The sequence below is a fragment of the Lynx rufus genome, unplaced genomic scaffold (assembly GCF_022079265.1).
Source record: "Lynx rufus isolate CCGP_SWC_20201006 ecotype Redwood Valley unplaced genomic scaffold, mLynRuf1.p SCAF_6, whole genome shotgun sequence".
Lineage (NCBI taxonomy): Eukaryota > Metazoa > Chordata > Mammalia > Carnivora > Felidae > Lynx > Lynx rufus.
This window is the reverse complement of record NW_025814878.1, coordinates 43,553,353-43,568,093: the sequence shown is the minus strand read 5'-3', so window position 1 is coordinate 43,568,093 and position 14,741 is coordinate 43,553,353. Positions and strand designations below refer to the sequence as shown.

At 41.8% G+C, this 14,741-nt stretch overlaps 1 long non-coding RNA gene across 1 annotated transcript; it reads right to left on the bottom strand.

Annotated features, from left to right (window-relative positions):
* Positions 1-11,943: 11,943 nt before the first annotated feature.
* On the bottom strand, positions 11,944-13,500 carry LOC124528997 (uncharacterized). The gene is made up of 4 exons (XR_006966265.1): positions 13,192-13,500; positions 12,893-13,080; positions 12,474-12,629; positions 11,944-12,243 (listed from the first exon to the last, which is right to left on the bottom strand). It is a non-coding gene; the product is annotated as an uncharacterized LOC124528997 (long non-coding RNA).
* Between the last annotated feature and the right edge of the window lie 1,241 nt (positions 13,501-14,741).

The window sequence follows — 14,741 nt, the reverse complement described above, 5'->3', positions numbered from 1 at the left end:
CGGCAGGTCTCTGCCACTTCTCTGCTCTGCCATCCTTCAGCCCCAGGGGAAAAATGTAAAGGGTTCTGCTTACCAGTCAAACCACACAGACAAATACCAACTGCTCACAGGCCAGTCCAGGCCCAACTGCGGGGAACAGCTGGTCCCTTAAAGACCAGAACACCGAGAAACTAATAATACAGACAGGCCCCAGCCACTGAGACGTTCTGTTAAAGAAATTTGTTTAGGGGCGCCTGGGTGGCGCAGTCGGTTAAGCGTCCGACTTCAGCCAGGTCACGATCTCGAGGTCCGTGAGTTCGAGCCCCGCGTCAGGCTCTGGGGGGATGGCTCGGAGCCTGGAGCCTGTTTCCGATTCTGTGTCTCCCTCTCTCTCTGCCCCTCCCCCGTTCATGCTCTGTCTCTCTCTGTCCCAAAAATAAATAAACGTTGAAAAAAAAAAATTAAAAAAAAAAAAAAAAAGAAATTTGTTTAAATGCCCACATGGGGAAGGGACCACATCATATTGCTGTGCAATCCAAGTTATCTCTTGCTTTTCAAAAGTTTGTGCTATGCCACTTTGCTTTTATGAAAGACCTACTCTAGTACCTGTTTTCACTAAGCAAAAGAAATCCAAAGAGGATTTTAGCTTTCGGGGGGGGGGGGGGGGTTGGGAAATGCAAGGCAAAAACCGCATTCAGTGTTTTGCAGTGAGCCGTTATAGAGGAGGCCCACCCCAAGAGGAAGACTGGCCCGCCAAGCTCCTTCCCGAGTATCACATTCAGCATCTCGGCATCAGCTGCTTTGGTTTTGAACTGTGTCTGTGAGCATCCGGGCTTTACCTCAGTTTATTCCGTGCACCCATTAGCGAACCATGTCCTAAGGTTTCAGAAAAGCCTTAGGGGAAGGTATTTTTGGAGTCTGGGAACACTGAATAATTTTTCATGTAAATTAATAGTAATTGCTTCTTTGCTTTACAACATTTCGCTTACAGAAGTTTTCAGAGGAACATTCCACTTTCGGATAGTGGGGGAAACCTGTAATCCCAAAAATATCTAGCTAATATTTCTTAAGCATTGTCTATATGTCAGGCACTCTTCAAAGCACTCTTACAAATTACAATGAATTTAGGGGTACCTGGGTGCCTCAGTGGGTTAAGTGTCCGACTTCTGTTCAAGTCATGATCTCGAGGTTCGTGGGTTCAAGCCCCACGTCAGGCTCTGTGCTGACAGCTCAGAGGCTGGAGCCTGCTTCAGATTCTGCGTCTCCCTATCTCTCTCTGCCCCTTCCCTGCTCACGCTCTGTCTCCCCCTCAAAAATAAATAAATGTTAAAAAAAAAAAATTATAATGCATTTAATCTCCATAACAAACCTATGAGGTTAAGAATTATTCTTGTCTCCATTTAACTCAAGAGGAAGCATGTCCAGGAAGTGCTTGGTACATGATCATCTTGAGATAAATATTTGCTAATGGAATCTAAAAATGTAAGAAAGTACCACTCTGTAAAAATAATGTAATAAATAGGAGGATAACTTCCAAGATTAGCCTGTGAGATTGTTTTAACCCAATTTTATCTTTTTATTATTAATTTAACACTATAACATTGTTCTTATTGGAATATAGGTTCCAAATTCCAGCTTGTGGTGCCATCCAACAGTTTACTTACTAAGCAGCTACGTTCTGAACCAATATGAGTGCTAAGGGAATGTACAAAGCTGGGCAAGGCATGTCCTTACCATGTAGGAACTTCTGTTCTTTCGCTCCCCAAGAACCCGGGGGGTACTTTCTGGAGGGACTTCCTGGCTGGGATTAGAATAACAATAAACCTTCTGGACGTAAGGTCCATTCCTTCTCTACCTCAGATGCTCCCACGTCCTTTCAACAGAACCCTGGGCTCTCTGAGCTGCTACAGAAATTGAGAGATCATCATTTCCCAAATCACAGTTTTAAGCTAAGTGAATGGAAAGAATTTTCTCAAGTCTTTATTTTCCTTCCACTTGTGGCACCTGTGACTGCTTGTCTGGTGACAAGCACCAGCAGATGACAAAATGAATTAACGAGTAGTATATTCATATTAACAGAAAAAAGGGGGAACCATCCATCCTGCTCAGCTCAACACCTAGGTGTTTTTTTTGTGGGCCTGGGAGTTCACAGTTGTAATTTTACAGCTCATAGATACCCTTAAGTAGTCACGCTTTCTGCTTGAGGTCAACTCTAGGTTTTGTGGTGAAATAAAATGGATCAGCATTCCATGGTGTCCCTCAACGGCATCCACATTCTCCACCACCTCGACAGGTTTAAAAATTCCAGAACTATTCTTCTCTTGATTGGACCCACCCCAACCACACCCCAGCCAAATACAATAGCATTTCCACCCTAGACTGTGAGCTCTCTGAGGGCTGGGACCATCTCTTGTTTATCTTTGTATCTCCAGCGGCAATAATCATAGTAAATGTATAAACTTGGCTGAAATATTCTTTTAATATTTTTAAAGTTTATTTATTTTTGAGAGAGAGACAGAGCATGAGCAGGGGAGGCACAGAGAGAGATGGAGACACAGAATCCAAAACAGGCTCCAGGCTCCGAGCCGTCAGCACAAAGTCCGATGCGGGGCTCAAACTCATGAGCGGTGAGATCATGACCTGAGCTGAAGTCGGATGATTAACCGACCAAGCCACCCAGGCACCCCGAAACTTGGCTGAATTTAAATTTATCCCAGCATGGGTTAGTGAGCAAGGCTGTAATCCTGGCTTTCCCTCCTGTCCTGTTAGCCTATAGAAGGCTGCCCCAGCTCATAGGTTGAAACAGGGCCTATGGGTGAGCCATTTCTCATTTAATCTTAAAAACAACAACAAAATGTTAAAGACCATCGGCTTGAGCAAATATTTTTTCCCCCAGTGAGAATATGATTGCGTGTTAAACCCAAAGATATTTGAAGTCCGTTCATTTCCTAGGTATTAGTTTTTCCCAACATAGACATACTCTGGGTAGGCATACCTGGTAGAGTTAAACTTCAACTAGAACCCCACCAGCAAGGGTTTCTGAGTAAACCAACATTCTTCCTGCTGAATCTTTAAGTAAAACACCGACCGAAAAGAAATAAACCGAGAAGTTTTACTCCAATATTCCAATAAGTAACTCTCAGGGCCTCTTTTCATGGTCAGCACAAAAGCAACTTCTATCGATCGCTGTCCAGCTGAGAGAGATAGGCTGCAAAATTCTGAATCGCCAAGGAAATTTTGATTTGTAGCCACTGCCCACTAATTTTAAAAAGTCACCTTTTTTTTTCTTTAAGTTTATTTATTTATTTGGAGAGTGGGAGAGAGAACCAGTGGGCGAGGGGCAGAGAGAAGGGGAGACAGGATCTAAAGCAGGCTCTGTGTTTACAGCAGCCAGCCAGATGTAGGGCTCGCACACACAAGCCGGGAGATCATGACCTCAGCTGAAGTCGGACGCCTCACCGTGACCGAGCCACCCGGGCGCCCCTAACAAGTCGCTTTTAAGCACTTTAGATTTTCAAAAAAAAAATGGAAACAGGAGTTTTTCTTTTAATTAAGGCCTTGTCAATCAAAAAAAGAACTGATAGCAAGAATCTTCGGATTCCTTGAAAACTCTGAGCTTTCACTGCAGTATGGAAATAAATAATGACATAATGATATTCTTGGCAAAAGATCTGCCAGGAAATTCCTCTTAAATGGCAATTCCTCTGCTAAATTTAAAATGTTATCTGATTTACAAAAGTATGATTTTTCAACTTGGTCAAAATCTGTCTGTTGTGTGAAGTACACCCAGCTGCTTTATTTCCTGTGCGGGGGAAACCCTTCCCAAGGTACATTTGCGGCCAAAGAATAGCTGAGATCTTGGGAAAATCTGTCTCAGTAACATTTTCAGGAGAAAAAGATACTTTTTTAATCCCTGCCTTTGAATTGGGCCAGTGTCTCATTTTTAATAGCTTGCCCCCGAAGGAACTATGACACCGGAAGAAGGAGGAGTGTCCCCAGCAAACTGAAACAAACTTGAGCCCCCAAGGTACTTGGTGCTTCCTGTGTGCTTCCCCCACACACAGGCGACACTTCACGGTTTCCTTAGCCGGTCACAGCTGACCAGCTACAGCTGATTGCTGGGAGCTTTGGGAGCCACAGATTGTGTTTGTTGATAAGTAAACGCATTATTGCTTATCAAACTTGCATCCTTCTTCAATGTGCAGAGTATTCTCATATGGTGTGCAAAATTCTGTGTTGGAAATATCCCCAGCTTGGAGCAGGAATTCTAAGGGAGTTGATTCCCTCATTATTGTATCCAATTATCCATTTAGAGTCTCTCTCTGACATTGTAATTGACTCCTTGATGATGATTGTATTGTCATATTTCTTGCCAAAACAAATTCAGAGATCCATTGATCTGGTTGAAGACCAAATCCCTAGGTTAAAAATTAAACTCAGAATGAGGTTTTGCTTCTAACCCACTGATGCACAAATTTTAGCATGCATTAAAATCACGGGGAAAGCTTGTGAAAACACATTTCTGTGTGTTTTCTAAGGGTGTTCTCTAACACCCTTAGAGTTTCTGATACAGTTCGTCAGGTTTGGGGTCCAGGAATGTGCATTTCTTTTTTTTTTTTTTTAATTTTTTTTTTAACATTTATTCATTTTTTGAAAGAGAGAGACAGAGCATGAGTGGGGGAGGGGCAGAGAGAGAGGGAGACACAGAATCAGAAGCAGGCTCCAGGCTCTGAGCTGTCAGCACAGATCCCGACGCAGGGCTCAAACTCACGAACTGAATCAAAGGGTGAGAGATCATGACGTGAGCTGGAGCTGAAGTCAGGCGCTTAACCAGCTGAACTGCCCAGGGGCCCAGGAATGTGCATTTCTAACAAGTTCCTAAGTGATGTTGATCTGGAGACCATGTTTTTTTTGTTGTTGTTGTTGTTTTGTTTTTGTTTTTTTTTCAACGTTTATTTCTTTTTGGGACAAAGAGAGACAGAGCATGAACGGGGGAGGGGCAGAGAGAGAGGGAGACACAGAATCGGAAACATGCTCCAGGCTCTGAGCCATCAGCCCAGAGCCTGACGCGGGGCTCGAACTCACGGACCGCGAGATCGTGACCTGGCTGAAGTCAGACGCCCAACCGACTGCGCCACCCAGGCACCCCTGGAGACCATGTTTTAAGAATGACTGTTCTAAACAAATTGTCTGCTCTGCTCAGGAGGTAAACTCACCAAATGCACATAGAGCCAGCTCTCATTCATCAGTCCAGCCATCCTTAGAAGAGGAGAAAGAGGATGGGCTATTCCCGTTCTAGGAGAGACTACAAAATGACATCTCCCACCAGTGCAAGTAAGATGGAGTACCTAATGGATGAATCAGGTTGGCCACGTCTGAGCAATTCTGCCCATGGGCTCTAGAGTTATATGTACCACACAGTCCTGAGTATATGTCTGGGTACTCCCAGCCATCTGGAAAAGAGAAAACGCCTTTCAATGGTTTTTATGAAAATTAAGGGGCTGGTTTCCCAAGCACAATTAATGGAACAAATTTTCTAAATTACATTATTGTGAGTCAATCATAATCTTGTATTTCAAACATTCGCACATAAATTCAAATTTCTAGATTATAACTGAATTGCATCCCCTTGCTCCTATCTTAAGGCCTATAAGTTCGAACTAATTTAGGAGACAATCTGTTAATCAAAGAGACACAGTCTAGTTATCAAATGGAATTTGCATAATAGATCTAAGCCCCAGAAGAGGATTATCCAAGGAGACTTTTCTAATACTTGAAGAAAAGATTATCAGCCCCAAACACTATTATGTATATAGTTCATGCATAACGCGTTGCCTTGTTGTTCATATGCAGTCTGACCTGATATCAGATCCTCAACTCTTTTCCGGGTCTATCACCATTCAGAGCCATCGAGTCATTTATTAAGCCAATCTCAAGCTGAGCCACATGAATAGACCCCTGGTTGCATTAGTCCAGACATAATGAAATGATGATGGCCTGGATTGGAATGGCAGCCAGGCAATTATGGAGGCTGGCAAGTTCCAACCTGTATGTGAGCTTCCAGGCTGCTAACAGTGTGGTTGTAGTCCAGAGTAGCCTGCTACAGAATTCCCTCTTGCTCAGAGAGGCCAATCTTTGCTCTTGCCAGGCCTTCAACTTATTGCATGAGGCCCACCCACATTATGGAGAGCAATTTGCTTTACTGAAAGTTCACCAAATTGAATGTTAATCTCATCCAAAAACACTCTCCAAGTTGCTATCTAAAATTAACCATCACAATGCCTTTGTTTTTGTGGGTTTTTTCCAAGTAATTGATTTTTATTGGCTTTTCTAAAAATACCTGTTGGACATGGATTGGGAGGCAAAAACCATTCACAAATGGTTAAAACAGAGGTCTGCAGCAGGGTCAGCACCCTATAATGAATAAACCAAAGCTGGGCTATGCCCTGTGTTTGTTTGGCAAGAAAGCTAAGAATGCTTTTTCTATTTTAAAAAGGTTGTACAAAAAGAAGAGGAAGAAGAAGGAGGAGGAGGAGGAGGAGGAGCAGAGGGGAGGAGGGAGAGAAGGAAAAGGAGAAGAGAAGAAGGAGAAACAGAGACCATATGTGGCTCACGTATCCTATGTGGCCTTTACTTTTACAGAGAGTTCACTGACCCTGTTCTCATGTGATCTCTTTATACCAACTTACATGCTTCGTATTAATGTAAACTCTTATACTATTATTCCCACTTTCTATCTATCTTGCGTTCCTACATAGACAATGCACTTTTCGTGTGAGCGGAGATCAGAAGACAGCTCCAAACAGAGCAGAGCCTCGCCTACCTGTGGGTCTTGATACGCGTCGACTCACTTGAACTGGCTCAATAGTCTTTGGTGTTCCCAGAACCAAATTTCTCAGAAATTGTGCTTCTCACATGTACCTCCCGTTGTTTACCTCGTTCTGCTTGGGACGCGTACAAGGTAGCTCTGCTTTAGAATTACCAAAGGCATTCTTTTGATCTCACCAACTATTTAACCGAGTGTACCTACATGTCTGTTTGTACTTAGTGGTCCAGGATGTCCACAGACAGGAAGCTGTCTGTGATGGGCTGGTGATAGGTCAGTTCCCAATGAGTCCTCCTGTATCCAATCCTTGTGCAAGCCCCTCCCCTTGAATGTAGACTGGACCTAGTGACTCACTTCTTTTTTTTTTTTTTTTTTCAATTCCAGTATAGTTAGCATATGGTATTATATTAGTTTCAAGTGTACAATAGAGTGATTCAGCAATTCCATACATTACCCAGTGCTCATCACAACAAATTCACCTCTTTGACCCGTCCCCCAACCCACCTCCCTTCTGGTAACCATCAGTTTGTTCTCCATAGTTAGGAGTCTGTATCTTGGTTAGTCTCCTTTCTCTGTCTCTCTGTCTCTCTCTCTCTCTTTCCCTTGCTCATTTGTTTTGTTTCTTAAATTTCACACATGAGTGAAATCATATGGCAACTGTCTTCCTCTGACCGACTTATTTTGCTTAGCATAATTCTCTCTAGCTACTCCATGTTGCTACAAATGGCAAGATTTCATTCTTTCTTATGGCTAATATTCCATTGTCTATACATACCACATCTTCTGTATCCATTCTTCAATCAATGGATACTTTGGCTGCTTCCATAGCTTGACTATTATAAAAGTTGCTATAAACATAGAGGTGAATGTATCCCTTTGAACGAGGATTTTTGTAATTTTGAGGTAAATAGCCAGTAGTGAGACAACTGGATCATAGGGTAGTTCTATCTTTAACTTTCTGAGCAAACTCCATACTGTTTTCCAGTGGCCACACCAGTTTGCATTCCCACCAGCACTGCAAGAACGTGTCTATTTCTCCACATCCTTGCCAACAGTTGTTATCTCTTGAGTTGTTGAGTTTAGCCATTTTGATAGGACCTAGTAACTCACTTCTGATGAACAGAATATGACAGAAGTACCGGGTGTCATTCCAGAGATCAGGTTATGAAACGTCTGCCCTTCGCAAGGCAGCTCTGTAGACAGACCCAGGTAAGTGAGCTGGAAAGTAGAGGCGTGACAGGACTGAAGCCCTGGCCAACCTTTTAACTGCAGCATCTCAGAACCACTAAACCAGAATCCCCAGCTCAGCCACTCCTGGGCAGAAATTGTGAGATGATAAATGTTTATTGTTTCAAGCCTCTTAAACTTTTGAGAGTAATTAGTTACATAGTAAGAGATCACTAATACAGGGTTATCATTTGTGCTTCAGACTAAAGATTGTATGTTGCCTTCTAGAATACATAAAAGCCTAATTTCCACAGGAAATAGTAGTGGAGGGCTCTAGACTTCTTTCTGGTAGACCGAATAGTTAAGTGAAATCACATTTAGTCTCCTATCTGAATGTAATCACCATCAAGGAGGGTTGGTTTTTTTTAAGGATGGCTCAGATATGCCTGGAATTTTCTCTTGGTAACTCTAAAATAATTGTGGGAGAAGCACTTTTCTACAGCTACCTTGGGGTCAGAAGAAACAACAACTGTTTAAATAAAGGTTGTCGGCCTCCCCATGCTGCTGTCTAAAAGATAGCTTAAGTAACAGAGCTCTCAACTCAGGGGGGAAATAAAAAAAAAAAAAAAAAATCTAATACCTCCCTGGGGAATAATTTTTCTAAAACTACACACTGGTGTCACATACACACACACCTACACACACACAAACACACATACACACATTCTGTGTCACACACCTTCAGTCCCAAATAAATACACATTCACCCCTCCATGAAATCAGGAATCCACAAACCAACCAACAAAAAACTGCTCTCGGTTTCTAGGAGCCGGGCACGTCCCGGAAACCCTGGTGCATGGGAGTCCTCTCCTGTTCACCATCAAAATCTCTGGCTAGAAACTACTTTCCCTGGCAGGAGACTAGATTCCTTGCTTGTTCCAGTCCTTGAGAAAAGACTGAATCCAGTCCCGGGGCTCACCACAACTTTACCCCCAGACATGTCATTGCCAAATAATACTAAGGTTTCAAAGGCAAATATTCTTCTCATCTGATGCTCTCCCCAGAGAGGGCCAGCTCTGCCGCGTTACTCTCTGGATGCCGTCTCCCAGAGCCTTCACATCCTCGCTTTGGGCCTGCTAGGTTGGTCCTCCCCAGACACGAGCCCAGACAAAACTGTGCGGGGGCTGGAAGTGAGCTGCCAGAACGTGAGCTCTGGAGCCAGACGGAGCTGTGGGAAAGTTCCCGTGGTATAACGTGCCAAGTGCCAGCCGCCGAGGACCAGACCCCCAAAACGTGCTAGGCCAATGTTAGTCACGCCACCATTCCCTTCAGAGAGGTGACCTGCCTCCTCTTTTTCTCCCTCTGCTACCTTCTTTCTAGCTTCTTGCTCTTGACTTCCTGTGCTCCAGAAAAATTCGTTCTCACATCCTCTGGCCAAACTCAAGGGATCAGAACGACAATTTTAAGTTATGTTTTTCCCAAAGGCATCGACGCAATAACAGCTATCAATTGGGACATTCCCTCCCAGCCATTGGAGGTCATTTACATGTCCTGACGTCTCCAGACTCAGGAGTCAGACCGCCTCTGCTCCAAGTCTGCCTCTTCCAGTAAATACTGTGAGACCCGAAGGAAAGGAATTAGCACACCTACCTTTATACCCTTCTCACCTATAAAATAAAACCATCCTCCCAGTATGGCGACAAAAATAAAGTGAGAAAATCTGGGCAAGTTTCTTAGAGAAGCTCATGGAAGTTTTGTGAAGAAAGAGGAGGTCTGAAGAGGTTAGAGTGGGAGAGAGCCAAAGCATAAGAGACTCTTAAAAACTGAGAACAAACTGAGGGCTGATGGGGGGTGGGAGGGTGGGTGATGGGTATTGAGAAGGGCACCTTTTGGGATGAACACTGGGTGTTGTATGGAAACCAATTTGACAATAAATTTCATATATTGGAAAATAAAATAAAATAAAATAAACATTTAAAAAATTAAAAGAGAGAGAAAAAAAAAAAAAAGAAAGAGAAGGACTGCTGGTGCCATGGCTGTGCCTATGACCTGGCACGAAGCCCAGCACCAAGTGAGCCCTAAATGCTTGTTGCACAAATAAATAGGCACATGCAGGTACTATGACATTTTGTAGGCTTTTTAATACAAAGATACATAAATAAAAACACAGATGATCTACTTGCCTTTAAAAAATAACTAATGCATGAAGTTAGACAGTTTAACCTATTAGACTTCAGGTTTAAGTTTATGTTGAAAGTCCAACCTATAGAAATGACGAAATGAAAAATAAGGGCCGACCGTTCATTCCATTTTTTTCCAGACCTTTGCCCTAAAGGATACCTTCACGGTAAGTTTCTTATAAATGCTTTATGCATACATTATCGACAACCATTGAGATGTGAAGACAAAGGCTGAAGCTCTGATGGAAAATTTCCGAAGTCAGAGAGTGCAGAGTAGAAGCAGAGGGTCCGCTATGGCCCCTAAGATCAGACGGTGTTGACTCCACAGTGAGTCAGGAATCAAATGACTTTGTTGTTCATTTCAGAAAACAGACTCTGGTGCGGTGTCTGCAATATCATATTTTTCTTGTGCCCACAAGAGACATTGCCAATCAGTCGATAACGGTGAGCTGTGAGTGTTGCAAGGAGCCACATCATGCACTCCAAGAAGGTGGGGCAGTCTACAAAATGAACCTACCTTGATTCTAGTATCCTTTTGTTCAAAAGAAAAAAAAGAAGAAGAAGAAGAAGTATGCCTTGTTGATCAGCCCCAGTTTGCATAGATGCTTCATTGGATGGGCTTACTCAGCCTAAGAGGCAAAAAGTCAGGGCAATGTGAGGTCAGTAGCACTGGCATGATGGGTGTTTGGAAAAAAAGTCAACTTCTTTGTTTTGAAAGAGGAAGTTGGTGCCATTCAAATGCCCAAAAATAGAATACATCTATCTCTGGGTATACACTGCTCTGTATTTATTAAAGCTTATTATAGATTGGAAGAAAGCAAAGACACACAAATGTCAATCTTATATCGAAAAGACGACATGTAGAAATTGACGTTAAAATAAATAAATAACTGTTGTCAAGTTAGAATACCTAAGGGTATTTTATTCAAGGCTTTTATTCAAGGTAAATGCATTTATTCAGATCTAGCTGGTAAAGTTGGCTTTCAACCAGATCCGACATTTACTTTTACGTTGCTTGACTTTCTCTTTAGCTGTAAAATGCTAAATTCCAAATGGCCCAAGACTTCCCATCTTAAGGAGACCTTCGGTCAATCTCAGATAGAAACTTCTACCACTGAGTTTACAGAGGTTGTCAAAACCAAGAGGTGACTGGAGCCTCCATTCTCACTTGGAGCACCATGTAGAACACCATGGCAAATCTCTTATGTGGCATCATGTTTCCTGCATCAATACTGTAAATTAGAAAAGTGAGCAGCTAGCATCCAAGGGCCTAGATGATAGTCTTCATATAATGAAAATTGATTGGGACTACCATTTTTTTTTTTTTAAATAAGAGAGTTGACTTTTTTTTTTTTTTTTAATACTTTCCTATTTTTTAGCTTTCTGTTGATGGGAGAATAGCTCTTTTTGTTGGTTGGTTGGTTGGTTGGTTGGTTTTGGTATTTTTGTTAGGAGGATGCCCTGTATCTGAAGGAAAGCACCTTCGTTCTCATGGTCAGGGCTGAGGAAGATGGCACCCACCAAAAGTGATCATGGAATAATTCCACAAAAATTCAACCTTGAGGAGTCAATAGGCCACTCCCCCCAAATTCAGAATTGGCCTTCTTTGAATAATCACGGATGTTCAGAGAACATATACCGTTTTAAAAGTACTCTTCAATGAAAAGGTAATTTGTGATTACCTTTAGTGTTCTCTGACAGTATTTAGCAACCTGTTTGATGTTTACCTATTTGTTAATCCTTTACTTATTCAGCCTTCAGACATAATATTCAGAAATTCTCACGGTGGAAAAGAAGACACTTTATTCCATAAACATTTGTGCAAAACAAGAAGTTCAGTACTGTGTTACAATACTTTCAGCCATCCAACCACTTTCCCCATCCCACACCCCCGCTGCTGTTTTCCGTCCTGAAGGTTACCTTACAGCAACGCAGTCTCTCAAGGTGTGGGAGAAGCTGGACCGTTTTCAGCTACAATCTTAGCCTCTTTGAAGGTAACTCCAAAGTGAAGGTATTGAAAGTACAGGGAGTTCTTGGAATCCTTCCTAAAGTGTCCTTTGTTTCGTCAATATTTACAAATCTTTGTCTTGCCTAGGTAAACAGAACAATAAAGAGACAACGAAATAATGCGATTAGTGAACTGGGTGTGGGGTAGGAGATTTAGCAACAGCCTTTGTCACACAAACTAGATACTAACTTAACTTGTCATTTAACCTCCGGCGCCTTATAGAATGCAGCGTATCTTTTCTTGTAACGATGTTGAACCCGAGGACTTTTGAATTGTTAGCAAATTCCACATGACAGGTAGAGGTTCTACTTACGGTTTTCCATTTTCATCTCTTGCTTTTCAAACTCATTGTTGATGGAGTACTACAGCAGGGTCACGTCAACTATGTGTATTTTTCTACTATCATTTATAAACTGGATTCTCTCAAGAAGTGTACACCGTGCGAGATATTTAAGACAAAAGATGAAGGCTGGAAAGAAAAAAAAAAAAGGACTACAATTGACTTAGTTCCACGTGCTGTGAGAAATATCAGCTCTCTCTTCCTGCTACTAAGAAAATAGCAAGTCATGGAGGAAGGCTGGGTAGATGAATCAGCAATGACATTTTGGCTCCAGCTCTTAAAAAGTTGTGTGACCATAAACAAGTCACTTAACCTCTCTGTACTAGTTTTCCATTGCTGCTATATAACAAGTTAACACGGACTCAGGAACTGAAACAGTACAGATCTATTACCTTGCAGCTCTGGTCTCTGGCGAGACCCAGGCTAAAATTAAATTGTTGACAAGGCTGTGTTCATACTGGAAGCTCTAGAGAAGACTCTGTTTCCTTCTCTTTCCCAGCTCCTGGGATCGCCTGCATTTTTTCCTTGTAGTCTCTTCTTTGACTCTGAAGCCGGTGACTTTCCTCTTTGTCAAATTTCTCTGTAACCCAGCCAGGAAAGGTTTTGCATCTAAGGAGTCATGTGATTAGATTGGACCCACCCAGATAACCCCCAAACAATCTCCCCCTCTCAAGGTCTAAATCGTACTTACGGCTGCAAAGTCCCTTTGGCCATATAAGGTAAAACATATTTCCAGGTTCTGGAGATTAGTGTGGACATCTTTGGGAGCCATTATCTGGCCTAACCCTCTACCTTAGCTTCAGTTTCCTATCTGTAAAACTTGTAGGTCGTTGTAGGTCTAGTACAAGCCACACTGATAGGGCCTAAAACCCTGTCTAGAAGGAGGCCTTGATAAGAAGTGGTTAAGATAATGAGGAGGAGGAGATGAAACAAACAATAAGGATAGACTATTATCAAATGGGAAAGAAAAACCTAAAATTATAGGAGTGAAAACATATAGAAAGAAGAGCAATCCGCAGGCTACTCAGAAAACGGGAAAGTATTGTGAAAACTGAAATTAGAATTTAAGATGCTTTCACTTGATAAGAAACAGTGAAAGATCTTAGTCCCTTTGTTTATCCCTCTGAAACGACAGCAAAAAAAAAAAAAAGAACGAAAGAAAGAAGAAAGAAAGAAAGAAAGAAAGAAAGAAAGAAAGAAAGAAAAAAAGTTAAGACAAATTCAAAGATTATGCTAGGGGAAATGTTTATGGTTTCAAAACAAAAAACTTTCTTTGGGATCTAGTCAAGGAAGAGACAATCTTCCCAGGCATTTGTGATAGGCAGGCAAAAAAGAGAGAAGAAAAGAAATAATTTTGGCATCATAAAAATGCCCATGTTTCAATCCATAGCTGAAAACTTACACACAGTAGATTATTCCATGAAAGAAATGACTTGTCAAATGAAAGTGACTTGGAAAAGATCAGAGAAGGTAAAGGAGGGCAGGGGAAAAAGGAAACAGACAACTTTTAACTAATCTTCAAAGAAAATAAAATCTTGCCTTTCTTCTGATACTATAACTTGTATTAAAGTGTATTTGACCCACAGATCTTGATGATTTTCAACCTCATTTACTCCCTTTTTCTCTCCACCAATACGTCTTATTTGAATCTAAGTTCAATACCAAAGCTTTTCGAGGAATTTTTAAAAGCTAAACCACTCACATAATTTAAACTGCTCACCACAATTTATGTATTTAAGGTGTTACAGGAACAGCTTTCCTATTTCCTGAAAGCTAAAGTCCCTAAAGAAGTATGTAAGCAGATCCTTATCACTCCCGGGCATTACCATCAACATGAAAATGAAGTTGCACAGGACAGGGATTCAAGAACAGACTTGACATTTACCTAACAATCAAGTCAATTCTAAAATATTCTCCTATACATTATCAAATATAAAACAAATGTTGAGATAGCATCTAAACAAAGTTTAAAATAGATAAATGTAAACAATGGCAGGGCACGTGGCCGCTCAGTCAGTTAAGCCTCCCACTTCGGCTCAGGTCACCATCTCACGGTTCATGAGTTCAAGTCCCACATGGGGCTCTGTGCTGACAGCTCAGAGCCCGGCGACTTCTTTGGATTCTGTGTCTCCCTGACTCTCTGCCCCTCCCCCACTCACACTCTGTTCTCAAAAATAAATAAAAATGTTAAAAAAATTTTTTAATGGAAACAATGGCAAATGATGACAAAGCATTGTATTA